The sequence below is a fragment of the Anolis carolinensis genome, chromosome 2 (assembly GCF_035594765.1).
Source record: "Anolis carolinensis isolate JA03-04 chromosome 2, rAnoCar3.1.pri, whole genome shotgun sequence".
NCBI classification, from domain to species: Eukaryota; Metazoa; Chordata; class Lepidosauria; order Squamata; family Dactyloidae; genus Anolis; species Anolis carolinensis.
The window spans coordinates 233,958,435-233,974,714 of NC_085842.1; the positions used below are offsets into that span (position 1 = coordinate 233,958,435).

Here is a 16,280-nt window from a genome sequence, read left to right on the forward strand (position 1 = left end):
TAGGTCGAATGTAAATTGTAATAACTGAGAGACGGTTATAATAAAGATTCACACTCCAGTGCAAAATTTACAGCTGAAAAATTACATGAAGATTTCCCTCAAATGGAATTTCCCCATATACTTTATTATCAGACTCAAAATAGAATATTGTGATATGGAAATTGGTAGAATGAGGGCTCATCTGCACAAACACAAAATCTGGCATTAACCTGGAGCAGAAATGCTCTGGACCATCCCTGAATGCTGCATAGCTGTTCAGACAACCAAACTCTTGTATGTTGTGTTGTTTTCATCACACAGCAACCAACTAGAGAGCTTTGGAGAGCTCGTGGTCATCACCATGCACCTTTGCTGACATCAGCAAAGTGCCTGCGCAACTACAGAGAAGAGCATGTCAGATTTGCTGACGTCAGCAAAGGTATCCAGTGATGGCCAGGAGCTTTCCAGCTGGCTACCTCGGAGACATAGACATCCATCCTAGTGTGGCAAAAAAGGAATCAAGGAACTGACCTATGTGGACATCAGCCTGATTCATTTTGGAGCCAGTCTGCTGTCCAAAATCACTTCAAAGTACAGAACTGTTCCGGAGTTTCAGCAAAAACCTGGAGCATTTCTCAACTTTGCTTTATGCAGGATTAAATCCGCTCAGCCCAGTTTACCCCATGTTGAAAACTGGAAATACTTGAATGTCATCTGGAAATCCATGTTTGATTTCAGGTCCACTTCAGGGTGCCTGCTAATCATGGATTGTCTACAAACATCATTTCCAACTGCTGGAAATATTCAAACAGCATTGCCCCCCAAAATCCTACACATCTCTTGGGAAGACAGGCAGACAAATACCAGCATTCTGGAAAAACCAAGGCCACCAGCATTGAAATAGTAATCCCCTGGCATCAACTTTGCTGGAGTGGCCACATTGTCTGAATGTCTGATGCCATGTGGATCCAAAATAGGTCACTACAGTCACTTATGGATCTACTGCCAAGACTCTACCCTTGGAAGACTTGGCTACAAGTGATCATCTATGATTACTTAAGGGTAAAAGGCTAGTATAGACAAACCCTTAGTTAGCAAATATCAATTAAATGACAAAGTTCCAAATCTCTACCCAAGCAAATTGTCTTGTGGTGTAGGTTGGTGATAATAATAATAATAATAATAATAATAATAATAATAATAATAATAAATATTACAATATATTGATATAGTACAATATAGTACTTTATTGCCAGTATTGTGCTATGCTAATAATATAAAATTGTATGTAAATTTAATTTGTAAGCTGCTCTGAGTCCCCTTTCAGGTGAGAAGGGCGGGATATAAATGTATTAAATAAATAAAAAAAATAATGTAAACCTTTCTTTCTATTCTGCCCTATCTCCATGAAGGGTCCCAGGGTGGATTCCAACAAACAACAGCATACATTCAATGCCTTCATAAAACAGATAGATATTGGAATAGAATCCCAACAAGACCCCACATATGAAAACTGCATTAAAAACCTAACATCAAATTAAACTTAATATCAGTGAATTGAGCATAACATTGATAAATTAAACCAATATAGTCAGACAGAATCAAACAAGAATTATACAGTGACATAAAATCTAATAGTAATTCCCACATCTGTGCAGCAGTGACTGTGCTCTAGGATAGGTTAAGCACCTAGGATTAAAGTCTAGACTAAAAGATACTGGTTCAGCCATTTATATAGCAGCAGAAAGTAGCAGATTAAAATAGGGGAACATGCATTTACTGTGCCACAAATCCCATGCAGTAAAAGCTATAATGTAACAGCATTCTGTTTTTCAGAACCAATGTATAATCATAACAGCACCACATAATTAAAAATCATTAAACCACACAGCTTAGGTCTTTTAAAAACAGTGTACCTAGAGGGGTACATTGCATGACATACATATTTTACACTGCCATTTTCCTCCCAGTGTTAACTGCCGCTTAAAAGTATATCAACTGGCACAAAGGTATCCCCATATAATGAATGGGCAGTCAAAATCAAACTGTTCTATTTTCATGGAGAAGTATTAAAGCATATCTTTAATTCTATGGTGAGAAGCCAAATTATTGTGGTTTAATCATGCCTGTTTTTTTAAAAAAATGTTATTGTGAAAACATATATCTTCTCTATTTCCACAGGAAGGAACTCTTTTATGATAAACTACTAGCTGATGAATGCTGGACCAGGAAACTATTAGCCGGTCTCATTCTATGTTAATAAACTAATTTTCAACTTTGCCAGTTACTTATTCAGCTTAGAATCAAAAAACGATTAAAGCAATCTTAGAATGTTTCAAAACCATCTCATCTTAATTAATGCAAGATTCAACACAAGGTGACAAATAGTGTCCCTACAAGGAGTACAAAGAGTGATCCTGTCCATATTACCAAGCCACTGTGTTAATAAAAGCATAATGAGTTATTTAATGACCAATGTCTTCCAAGTGGGTTCAGTACCATGGATAGCATCATTCAAGGGGGGGGGGCAGAAACTCAAAGTGCATTCTCCCCATCCCAATTAGAAGAGCTATTAAGTGCTACCAGATATTTTCTGATTGCAAAGAGATACTAGCTGCAGGCACAGGAAAGTTGCAGAGGTACCATTAAATATCTTTGAAACCATTCACAGTACAGAATTATAGCAGTGTGACTGCACTTTAATTGTCATGGCTCCATTTTAAGGAATCCTGGGATTTGTTGTAGCATCAGAGATCTTTGACAGCAAAGGGTAAACATCTCACAAAAGTACACATCTCATGATTCCATAGCATTGATCCATGGCAGTTAAGCTGATGTCAAACTGCTATAACTCTGCAGTGTGGATACAGCCTTTGTAGTGGGGTAGGACCTGTTGGCCTAGAACAGTGGCTCTCAACCTGTGGGTCCCCAGATGTTTTGGCTTTCAACTCCCAGAAATCCTAATAGCTGGTAAACTGGCTGGGATTTCTGGGAGTTGTAGGCCAAAACACCTGGAGACCCACAGGTTGAGAGCCACTGCCTTAGAGATACAGTCGTACAGTTTCCAGAATTCTCTAGACAATATGTAAATAAATGTTGAAACATTTAAAGAAAAAGACCATCAATGGCTGTATGGCTCTGTGGTATTTTCTCAATGGTGTATTGTCAGCAGCCTAAATTGAATAAGAACCTGAGCAGATCTAAGTACTTCCAGTGCTGAAAAGGATCCTGATCCTGAAGGTTTCCACACATGAAGGTGACTCTGTAATTAATCTATCACTACTCATGTGACAGAAGAAGAGATCAAATGGATCAAGGTTTCATGCCCTTGCCCTGCTTAGAATACCAGAGGAAATTGTAAAAACTCCTTTGTTTTTATTTATTTTAAATCCAAAAAACTGCAACATGATTTTGAAAGAACATTGACTTGAGTCTTATAAAAAACTTGGGCCTATTCACATCCCTCAATTATAGCACTATATTCCATATTAACTGCCACGGGAATGTCCTATGAGATCCTGGGGTTTATTATTTGGACATGTACTAAAGCTCTCTGACTAAGAACTGCATATGTTTTTGTTGTCTCTTCTATGCCATTTGCATATAAACCTAAAATTCAAAATAAAAATGAGGCAAACACACTTACAAAGGCATGCATTGTACAAGTATGAAGTGTCAGAAACCGAATGTACAGTTGTTCCCTTGGGATTATAGGGTGCCTTCAAAGTAATTATGAAAATTATGATGGGGTATAGGAAATCCTTATTTGAGTATCTCTTCCCAAAACGAAAACAATTAAGAACTTGACCCTAGTCTTCCTGTATCAAGAGCTAGGGAGATATGCCCTTTAAATAAAATTTATTTCCATCGTCTGTAAGAGTGTTTAGAAATATAGTGAGCCCTGAGTATCTGCTGCGATTTGGTTCCAGGACACCCACAGATAACAAAATGTGCAGGTGCTCAAGTCCTCTTATAAATAGTGCTTAAAATAGCAAAATCAAGATTTCCTTTTTGGATTAAAAAAAAAAACATTTTTAAGCCATGGACGGTTGGATCAGTAGATGCCGGATCTATGGATACAGAACGCCGGCTGTATTTGTTCTTCATTCATTAAAATATTAATGCTGGTAGCATTATTCATTGTTTTTGTTATGTTTTAAAGTAAAAACTTTGGATTGATAAGAATAGCACAAAACTTGACTTTGTTTCAAAATGTAGTAAAACTTCTAAAATGCTATTTTAAAGGTAACTTTACAAAGTAACTAGAGAACATTACTTCTTGTACCAATAGAGAACATTCTTTGCTTGTGGAATGTAACTTCGATGCACTCTCACGGGGGGAAATAACTCATTACAGATAACTACATTTCTTGTTAACTTGTACCTTTCAAGCTTGGAGCATCAATCTCTCTCATCCTCTCTCAAGCACACATTAGAGAAAAGATAGATTGGCACTATTGATGCCTGTATCAACATCAGGGAGGGTGAACGCATAGCCCAAATTGCAGATGTAAGATGTAGCAAGATAATGGAAGGCCATACATAACATTGTGTTCTGTTTACTGCACCCTCACCTATAATTCACTGCACCTATGACTTCACTTTAAAGCCACAGACTGATAAAGAAACATGCACAATAGCAATATATATATTAAAAGAACACAGATACGGTGTATTGGGTTGAGTGCTGAACTTCATCTCTGGAGTGTAAGCCTTGAATTTCAGTTGGTCACTGGAAACCCACTGGGTGGCCTTTGGCAAGTCACACTCTCTCAGTCTTAGTAGGCAAAAGCAAACTCCCTCTGAACAAAACCAATGATAAGACCTCCTCAGGGTCACCGTAAGTTAGCAATGATTCAAAAGCACGCAACAGCAATGATAACAACAACAAGAAGTTTCCAGCCTTCTTTCTAACCAATTTGCAGTTTCTGAAGGATTTGTAACATTCACTGATTTTTTTCCTTCAGTGCAAAGTGGTGCCTCAAAAATGTTTTGATGAAAATCACACTGAGGCTTTTTACCTTCTGTGTAAGAACAAAATGTTCAACACCTCCCCCCTCCATCATTTTCCCTACCAACTGTGCAAGACAAAGATCTAGTGTCTTCATCTTCCCCTTTGTTAAGCAAAATACACAAATACAGAAGATTACGGAACAAAAAGATGCAAAGCCCAGCATTTATACTTTTTAGTAGTGAAAAAAGGATTTTGTAAATTGTCCCATAACTACATTCTGGGAGGAAAAAAACACAAGTACATTTGATTTATGAAAGATATTTATCTTCATGGATGTGTATGCTCTTTCCATTTATTGGTCTGTTTCTTGGAAATTAACAAACAATCATTGGGAGTGAATTTTCATGACCTTTTGGCTGCTAAAAGCTTGATATTTTGCTACTAGAAAGACAGTTTTTTCCCACTTGTCCTCAAATGAATAGATCTAACAATGCTCGCAGCATTTGAAAGAATAATATGTAGATGAAATGTACAAATAGGCTTCCCATATTTTTATTTTCCTGTTTTTCTAACAGCAGGAAACATTTTTGTTTGTAACTGAGATTGGGATGTGCAATCCGGGTAAACCCCGTGCCATTTTTGGTGTCCGATTTTCAGCTGAACCCATTCCATTTTTTGGGAACTGCCAGAATTAGGGAGGGCAAAATGCTGTTTATCAATCTGGCAGCCAGAAGATCAGTTTTTGCTTCAGGAAGATCTGGCCCATTGGCAATGGGGGGGGGGGCTTCCAAGGCCCCCCTTTCCATCATTTTTAGGGCTATTGAGATGAAAATAGTCACACTTGGAGGGCACATTTACCACTGCAAGCCCATCAAGTTTCAGAACTTTTGGGTCATTCACTGATTTTTAGGAAATTCTTAACGTTTCTAGAAATAAAATCTCCTTTTGAAAATCCCCCAGAAGGCATCCTGTGGGAGGATCTGATTAAGATTCAGCACCTCTCCCTCTGGCTTTTGCTCCCCTGAAAGCCTGGCCACTTGACCCAGCAGTACCCACACCATGATCATCTATCTATCTATCTATCTATCTATCTATCTATCTATCTATCTATCTATCTATCTATATGGGGAAATAGGGTAGGCTTCTTGTGTAGAGAAGGAGCACACACAGAAAAGCCATAAGAAAACAAGAGGGAGAGTCAAAAAGGTGAACAAACAACTCCCTTTTTTGCTGTGGGGAGAAAGGCTGCTAGACTGTTGCAGGAGTACACACAAGTCATAGAGTACACACAGAGGAAAAGACTGGAATTGAGTCCAAAAGCAAACGATCCTAAGAGCAGTGACGGCACTGAGATAGAAGAACACATAGCTAGCTAGCACACCCTCTCTCGCTCTCTCAAAAGCCAGGATGCCATAGGAAAATGGAGGAACTCATCCTGGTATATATAGACCAGCTTGGCAAAAAGATACATGATCCGCTTCCTTGCTCTGATTGGCTCAGGCAAGGCTAAGGGGGGAAATCCCCATGCGCATGGCTGCTGCCATAGCACAGCCAAAAGCAGCAATTTATGGTGGCCACGTGGTCCGTTTCGATCAAGTGAATTCAAGCCTGTCACTCATCCTGTTTCTGGACATTCAGTTGCTGAATCTGCCACCTGTCCCGGATCCGGTTTTGAAAAACAGCACATAGACCTAACTGGGATCCTTTTGAATGCAAGTGGATTTCAATAAAAAGTATGTGTTTATGTATGTGTGTGTGTGTGTGTGTGTGTGTGTGTGTGTATTACACACACACATACACACATACACACACATATATACACACACACACACACAATATATATATATATATATATATATATATATATATATATATATATATATATGCATGCGTGTGTGTGTGTGTGTGTCAATATACCATTTGTATAAAGGGAAATAATTATGATCCACTGTAGTATATTAATAGCCATATGGTTACCAATCAGGGGATGGGGGTGAATAACAAGGCAAATACACTTGAAACTGCTTAAATATTATATGGGCATTTAATGACATGGTGAAAGCGATGTCATATTATGCATCAAAGGATAATAAAAAGGCTTGGCAAAATAGATTTGAGGAAGAGTTTTAAAGTAGCAAACGGGGATATTTACAACTTTATTGCCCACTGGAAAGCTCTTAAAGAAAGGTTATGACGAGGTGTGGCTATAGCAGATGTGTGGCTATAGCAGATGTCTTTGTTGCCCTTCCTTTTATTTCCTGATGGAATAATAGTCTGTCTTTTAAAATTCAGATTTATGCTATACCAGATCGCAGAACTTTAAGTAGAAATAAGTAAATAAATCTGCGGATGATATGAAAGGCTCATAAACAGTCCAGGTTTAAGGCATGGTGTAACTTATTATCAAGAGGAAAGGTCCATAAAGTGGCCCCAAAATGACACACCTCGTATTGCATTTAATCTAAAGGCATTCCCTCCCTTCATAGAAATATTTGCAGCCATTAATATGAATGACATATGAAACTACCATCCCATTAAATTATTATAGCACTTCCTGCTCTATCAGAAGCTCTCAAGGGGCTCTCACACAGTGACTCTTTCCTAGTTCTCAAAGCTGAGATGACAGGCACTGAACTTACAACTTTTTATAGGCAATTTGCTTCTCAGTAGAGTTATGCCCTCTGCCCTTAAGAAGATAGCAATAAAGAGATGGCAGAGTCATATATTTTTACTTAGAATTAACTAGGAGGAATCAGCCCGGTGTGCTCCTCATGTTGCTGAACAGCAGGCTCTATCATCTCTATCCATAAACAAAGCCAGCAAAGGTTTTTGGGAGGTAGCATCCAGCAACAGCCAAGGGCACCAGCACTTACAATCACATTTCTAAACTGACAAGCAATCCACCTAAGTTAGTGGTATATTTATCACGGCATCACAACCATTGTAAGCATGAGACATGTCTGAAACAAGGTTGGGAAACCCCCCCCCCCTCCAAAAACAAGAAAATGTTTTCCAGACCAATGTTCATGTTATATGCCGAACCTATACATACCTCAAAGGCAAAACAAAACATGATGTTTTACTGAATTGTTTCTAAAAATGGGGGCCTGAACCCTGAACAATCCCAGTCCTGATCACATGGTCTGCAGCCGTCCCTTAACAAAGAACTAAAGAAAACTGCAAACCAATACAGTGTTCCCTCACTTATCGCAGGGGTTAGGTTCCAGGACCACCCGCAATAAGTGAATATCCGCGAAGTAGGGACACTATATTTATTTTAATATACAGTAGAGTCTCACTTATCCAACACTTGCTTATCCAATGTTCTGGATTATCCAACACATTTTTGTAGACAATGTTTTCAATACATCATGATATTTTGGTACTAAATTCGTAAATACAGTAATTACAACATAGCATTACCATTTATTGAACTACTTTTTCTGTCAAATGTGTTGTATAACATGATGTTTTGGTGCTTAATTTGTAAAATCATAACCTAATTTGATGTTTAATAGGCTTTTCCTTAATCCCTCCTTATTATCCAACATATTCACTTATCCAACGTTCTACCGGCCTGTTTATGTTGGATAAGTGAGACTCTACTGTATATACATTATTTTAGTAGTTATACACTATTTTAAGTCTTTATCAACCAATCGTGTATTGATAAATCGCTTCCTTCTCATTCTGTTGCCACTTGGGCTCCTTTTCTCTCCCTTTGGCTTCTCCTTCCTTCCTTCCTTGGGCTGTAAATTGTAATTTATAATAGTATTTTAGAGTTTATTGAAAAACCACGAAACAGCGAAAAGTGAACCACGAAGTAGTGAGGGAACACTGTACACACATATACAATACAGTAAGCAATTATATACATAACAAATAACTAGTGGAGGCTTGAGTAAGTTGCTTTTCCCAAGAAATAGCACAAAGCAAGTAGGATTCAAATCTTTACTTACATGTGTAAAACTTTATCTTTCTCTAAAACTACTGTGGGTAGGTTGGACTGAAAGCAGTACTAGGGTTGATAGTTCATTGGGCCAATGTTTTTGTTTATTGTCTATTTGCCTTCCTGCTCAGATTCATTGCTCATCCTAACTTCGTGTACCACCTGGGAGGATACACCAGGGATGTTATTTCAGTCCTATCTTACGATAATAATAATGGCAATGATGGAGCACTGGGTGGTGAAGTGGGTTAAACCACTGAGCTGCTGGACTTGCTAACTGAAAGTTTGGTGGTTCGAATCTGGGGAGTGAGGTGAGCTCCCGCTGTTAGCCCCAGCTTCTGCCAACCTAGCAGTTCAAAATCATGCAAATGTGAGTAGATCAATAGGTACCGCTCTGTCGGGAAGGGAACGGCGCTCCAAGCAATCATGCCGGCAACATGACCTTGGAGGTGTCTACGGACAATGCCAGCTCTTCGACTTAGAAATGGAGAAAACCTTTACTTTTACCTATTCAAGGTGGTGGAAGGGTGGAGATAATCTTTGTTACAATTGATGAAATCAATCTTCTAAAAAGCTACTCATCCAAGTTTTAGAAAATTCTTCAGAAAAAAAAGATACATAGCGAAATGGTCTGCTAACGAAAATCCGGTCCGTGAACCTCCTTTCCCTTTATTTATTTTATTTTATTAATTTTTTTGGCTCCTTTTCTCAGAGTTTACCATTGCATTGGATAGACCACATCAGCTCTAGATTATTAAATATGGTTTTCTATGGGTGAGCCGATGGCAACTACTAGGTGGCATATGTTCTGTTTCAGAAACTAGAGCTGATGTGATCGATCCAATGCAATTTTCTGAATCAGCATCCCAAATAACCAAACCAAATCTAAAGTTGACCAAAAGCTGACTCGTAAACCTTTTGGTACTAATGTTGGAGAGTGGTCCCTGGTCAAATGGTCCCTGGTCAAAAAACAGTTGGAATCCACTGTTTTAGACAGATAGCTTTCCCCCCACACCAAAGGTATGCCTCTGCAAGAATTGAATCAACTGCATTTTTAGTTTTAATCCTTAAAAACAGTGTGCCTCGGCTGTATGTATTTTAGAAACAGTTTATCTATATCAACTGACAAAAGGATCTGGCACTGCAAGGCTGCAGTAACATTTCTGACATTTCTGACAGCATAATACCATGCTTAATCGGTGTTGATATACATGCTATCCTTTTGCTCATATTGTTTGGAATCAGTGTCTCTCAGTCAATTCATCTGGGATAAATCTTACATTTCTTTTCAAAATAGATGCTTATGCAGCAGTTCTAGGCTGAATGACCTAAGATATATGCCCACGCATAGTGATACGCAGATGCATGGACACACTGGGAACAACTAACAAATGGAAGTTTATAAACGAAACAGCAATACTTAATTCATTTACAAAGTTGTAATGGTTAATCACGCTTATAAATATACATTTAAATTGACTGGCTCCATTCTTTTGGAATCTGGAAACATCATCAGATGTACTTTAAAAAATATAACTTTTAAATCACACAAGTTTAATGCAGTTTTTAAATCCCACATATGCACATATCTATATATATTTCTATATCTGAATGAGGCATTACACCATTTGTTTGTCCCCACATTTATTAAAAGCAAGAGCCGAGTATGTAAGAGTTTGGTAGCCATGGTTCTGCTGCATATTCTTCCATCGCTGCAGAATCTCTGCTGCAGTGTGCTATCCCATTACATCTAAAGCAGCACATCCATTGGGGAACAAAAGGCAAAGTATGCGTGGGAGGACAGCAGGAGCAGCGGCTTGGAAATGCCTTACAGTATGGCAGTTCTGCCTCACACAAGGTCAGTCCAGCCCTGACACAGGACAAATGATGTAGCAGGGACACATGATGTCTCCTAAAAGCAAATCAATGTCGCCAATTGTAGCAAAAGAGGTTTGCATAGCATTAAGTCAAGTCTGCACTAATTCAAAGGCAGGCAGGTCAGGGGAAATTTGAAGAAACAACATTGCTTTGTTATCACTGTGCTTCGATTTGAAGAGCAGTTGTCATAATCTGTGCAAAGTAGACTTTTGTTCCTCTATCTCTGCCAGGTTTTTGCTCATAAGCTGGCTTTAGCTTCTCTGATCCTCTAGCTGGCAGGTTAACACTTACTCATTTGCTGATAGTAGATATCCTAATAGATGAGCTCACTCGAGTGCAATATGCTTATTACCAATTCCTTTACACAGACACTCAGCCAGTCCATGACCCCTTTGCTTACTCTCTGATCCAAATCAAAGTGCAAAGAACCAAAAGGTAACCAAATTATTTTTGCACATGAGACAGAAAATCCCAGAAGCACCTGTCCCACTCTGTGGCAGTAAGATATGTCAGTTGTTGCTGATGTAACATTGGTTATACCGGTACTTTCAGAATATCAAAAATTAGTTATTTGAAGCAATTGCCTCACTCTTGCAGATATACCCCTCTGAATATGGAAAAAAAGAAGTTCATCGAACTAACTTTGATGGTAAATGACACATACTATATTATATTATATGACTTTTTTTTCAATTTCAGTCTTCTGTCTTTCAGGGCAAAGGGGCTAATTCATAATTCTGTACCACGTTGAATCATTTTGATGTATATTTGCATGCACATGCATGTACATGCATGTACATTCAATAAAAATTCAAATATAAATAAGAGAGTCTCAAAGGGCCAGGGCCTTCTCGGTGGTGGCTCCCCGGCTGTGGAATACCCTCCCCAGAGATATTCAACAAGCTCCAACACTTTTGATCTTCAGAAGAGCCCTAACAACATGGTTATGTGCTCAGGCTTTTAATGAATAATGGCAAAGATGACACGGACTGACTTATGGCTAAAATACGAGGTTTTTTTGGACAAATGGATCTGACTATATGTTTAATTTTTTTTATTGTATTTAATAGTTTAAATTGATTTTATGTACTGTGTAATTTTGATTTTGTGTAGGCATCGAATTACTGCCATTGTTGTAAGCCGCCTTGAGTCCCCTCTGTTGAGAAGGGCGGGATATAAATGTTGGAAATAAATAAATAAATAGCTGACTGAAATATTGCTTGGAGAATATAAGCATGTGAATAGATGTCATTGTCAACTAAGCTAATTCTGTGAGAACATTAGACCAGAACTTAGATCAAAAAGTGAAGGAGACAGACTGAAAATTTGTTAACATACTGTATAAATTTGTGTATAAATCAACTTCATGGATAAGTAGAAAGTAGGTTAGGAACCAAAATAATGAATTTTACAATAACCTGTGAATAAGTCAAAAATAAAACTTGGGGGAACGTAACAAACTAATGCACAGCGCGAAGATACTTAGGAAGAACTTAAGAGAAGGAGAGGATCTGTTTGTTACAGGTAGTACAATGGGGGAAGGCAATTGCATCGCTGATCTTAAAATGTCTACAACTATACAGATATAAATAAAGGAAGTAATAGAAATGAGGAAAAAGAATGAGAATGTGGCCTGAAAAAGGTGGGGAAAGATCAAGGAAAACAAGTTGTCTCTATTAGGAATTCAGCATGAATGCAGCAATAAGAGGCAGAAAAAGGAAGCACTCCCAGTCTGTTACTTCTCTCTTGCCCAAAGTGGAGGAAGAAAGACACCTTACTCCTTCTCTCCTCCTTCACTCTCTTTATCAGCATTCCGCAGCAACATGGAGACCCTGAAGAATGTGGTGTACCTGCCATTTTGGATGCTTGAGGTGGTGGAGAATGGCAGTGGCCATTTTTAATAAGGGCTTATTGCACAGGCCTCTCCGCACAGAGGCTGCAATGTTAATTTCTAATAGGATGTTACCATAAAAGCCTATCTGTCCCTATTAAAAGTGGCTGATACATGATTGTTTTGCAGAAACTGCAATGTTTTCTGCATAAAATACTGCATTTTCTGTAGAAATGTTATTTTATGGAGAAAATACTGGTTTTGAAGCAGAAAATGTAATTTTCTGCAAAAAGTAAGCATGTCCAAATTTTGAAGAGAAAAAGTCCTGAATTGCAAATGGCAATTTTAAAAAATGCCCAGAATTGATCATTGCTTCCTTTGAGAAGAAAATTAATAAAGAGGTACAGCCTTGTGCTGCACATTCTCATTTTAATTCAAAAGGCTTGCTCCAAAATCATGATTTCTGCCCTAATATTTTAACAGATTCAGTTTTGATGGCAAAAACCAACAGAGTACATCTCAATCTCGCCTTTTTTCCCAATGGATTTTATATAATCGTAGAATGAACACACAACCAGAAGCAGCAAATCCAGAGATACCTGAGAAGACATTTCCCTCCAAGCTAGTAACATTCCTCATACATCTGGATCTGCAGCCTCAATGAAATGGGATTTGCAGTTCACCAATACTGTATTTAGAAGGCAAAGTATAAAACACAATGTAAACCTGCTGAAATTCCCTTCTTCTACATAAATGCACAAGAACTGCCATAACCCTATCCTCGTCTGCATCTGGTCACCTTATTTCCCCTCTATATATGCTCTGAATGTTATTGGTTTATTGAGGCAAAGAAACATATGAAAAGTAATGCAGGCAAGCAGAAAAAATGCTGAAATAAGTATGGTTTAAAAATTTTATCTTATGGTGAAGTGTTATTCATTTATCTACAAAAATCAATTTAAAAAACCACAGGAAGCCAATGAACACTTTCACCTGAATATCACAAAGCTCTGAGAACAGTCTAATCTTGGCTTGAATTGTGAGTCACTCAGCCTCTACGTGCATAAAAAATGTTTCCATTTCAATATTTATGTCACCCCGCACCCCCTCACTCAGGGATGCAGAGGAAATCACTCCATTGTCTGTCTTGAGGCACAAGGCAATTTCTGCTCTTCTTCTAGAACAGTGGCTCCCTTCCCTTGGACCTCTGGGTGTTTTGAACTTCAGCTACCACAATTCCTAACAGCTAGTATACTTGCTGGTATTTCTGGGAGCGGAAGTCCAAAACATCTGGAGGACCAAGCGTTGGGAGCCACTGTTAAGCAAAATGTCCACCATTCATAGCAGGCAGGAGACCTACTGAAGAGAGGGGTTGCCTACAATAAAAACTCTGAAAGGAGAGACATTGCTCTGTGCTAATCGGAGCAACCCAAGGACAGATGATCTGAAAAAAAGTCTTCGGGCATCAGGCTAAATCTGCCCCGGAGAAGCCCCGGATTCAGCATGTTATCCCGTCCTTCCTGCTGTTTATACGCTCCATTCTGACATCAGCAGAGGCATTACAATAGTCAGGAGCTCGGCTAGAGTTCAACTGTCTGATAAGAAGGGCAGCAGTGGTGACAGCAGCATGCTCCATCCCCTTTCCCTGCCTTTTCAACTCAGAGAAAGGATTTTGGTGTCTAGTCTAGACAATGGATAGATCAAATCCTGCTTTCCAGACTGCCCCACAGCCCCAAGATACTCCAGAGTTCCAGCAAACTCTGGAGTATCCCTGACTTTTATAAAAGTGGGGGAAAGATAGTTGAAACTGAAAACCCCTTCAATACTCATCTAAAGCCACTGTGCATTCGTTCATTTGTGGTGAGTCCAGAATTTTGGGTTTGTATAGACAAGCCCTTTGAAATCACCCTTTATTCTAAACACAAAAGGAAAGCAAGTTTTTCCATCCCTCTGCTTCCCTCTGTTCAAATCCCTGCTTAGCCATAGGAACCACTGGGTGACTTTGGAGCAAGCTACACTCTCTTAGCCTCCAGAAAAGGCAAGGCAAACCTCTTCTGCATAAATGTTGTTAAGAAAAAGACATGACAGGATTGCCTTAGGATGATTATATGTCATAAATGACCAGAAGGCACACAACAGAAACAACATCAGCAACCAATTCTTGTCTTAAAAAGCATGTCACTCATTACAAGAAGAGGAAAAAGGATTACATTATTTTTCTATATTCCTCAACATTTCACGTGTTCAAGCAGAAAACTGTCAACGGCAAGGAAAACATTTTCCTTGGTTGTAGAGCCTGTTTGGGAAAGCAATAAGCTAAGCTTGAAAAGAAGTGGCATTCATGAATCCCTTCCCTTGCAAAGTAGTTCCTACATTCACAGTTGCACTATTTGGCCCTCAAGATCAGGATAGAAAGTATTTGATCAGAGAAGAGAGATCTCACGTTGAAACAAGATGCAGAGAACTGGTAAAATACTCTTCCCTGATCTTCTTTTTAAAAAATCTGCATCTGAATTTTCTAGCAGAACATAAAATACAATTCATGTTTTTTAGAACTAGTGAGTTGAAGAGGTTTGCAAAACTGCCTCCATAATTCTAATAACCTTTTCTATGATTGTATTTGGATGATGCTTTAAACTGCAAGATGAATTAAAATGAGTTTGCATCCCATGGTTCATTTAATTATATTTTAATAATAACTCTGTGTGATGCCTCATTCATAATAAGCCACAGCTTTGCAAATTAAAGGTTTCATTTCTCTTGAGTAAGTGAGCTGTCTTGATAGCATAATACTTGAATTCAGCACATTAAACCAGCACAGTTGCATCTACAGCTGGGACATTACAGCTGACAAAACACTCTTCCTGGTACTTTATTAAGTCTATGGCAGTTCTTTTGATTGATGCTTCCAAAGCAAGTTAGTTTGGGTTACAGCCTGTATTGCTGTAGCCCAGTTTGGGATACAGCCGCTATTGCTGGTGACAGAGCAGTTGATAATCTGCTCTGGGTTACAGCCTGAACTTTACAGGAGCTAAAGTTTTTTAAACAAAAAACATTTTAATTGAAGGAATAAAGCAGACAATCAGAAAAGGGAAAAAGAGGAAAGATGTTGAACTTCCACTATTAGCTTAGCAACTTGGACGGTTCCTTTAAAGTTCAGACCACAATCCCGGAGTAAGTTCATCAATCTGGGAAATCCAGCTGATTTACAGTCAAATATGCAGTTAAATTCCATTTCCACTATTTATACAAGGCAAGCATGTCACTCCACATAAATAAAATTGTTCCAAAAGTTGTAAGCCCAGACAAATCTATCTAAAGCAGTGGTTCTCAACCTGGGGTCCCCAGAGGTTTTTGGCCTTCAACTTCCAGAAATCCTACTAGCTGGTAAACTGGCTGGAATTTCTGGGAGTTATAGGCCAAAAACATCTGGGGACCCCAGGTTGAGAACCACTGACTTAAAGAGTCAGCAGCCATATGAGGTGATGGAGGAGTGTTCTGCTTCTGAAAGGGGCATAAGGAAAATGGTGTTTCTATCAACCTCTTGCCAGTGAACAAGGCTTCAACAAGAACTCGAGGCAGAGGTCCTCCTTCTGCTTGTTGCCGAAGGGGGATGGAAACATCCTCCTCTTTATGCCAATTGGAAGTGGAGCAGAACTGTTTTGCCTTACCCCACTGCTGGCTCTTAA

At 38.8% G+C, this 16,280-nt stretch overlaps 1 protein-coding gene across 1 annotated transcript in view; it reads right to left on the minus strand.

Moving 5' to 3' along the window:
* sh3gl2 (SH3 domain containing GRB2 like 2, endophilin A1) overlaps nt 1-16,280 on the minus strand; it is a 141,366-nt gene that overhangs the window by 28,587 nt on the left and 96,499 nt on the right. The window lies entirely within an intron of this gene.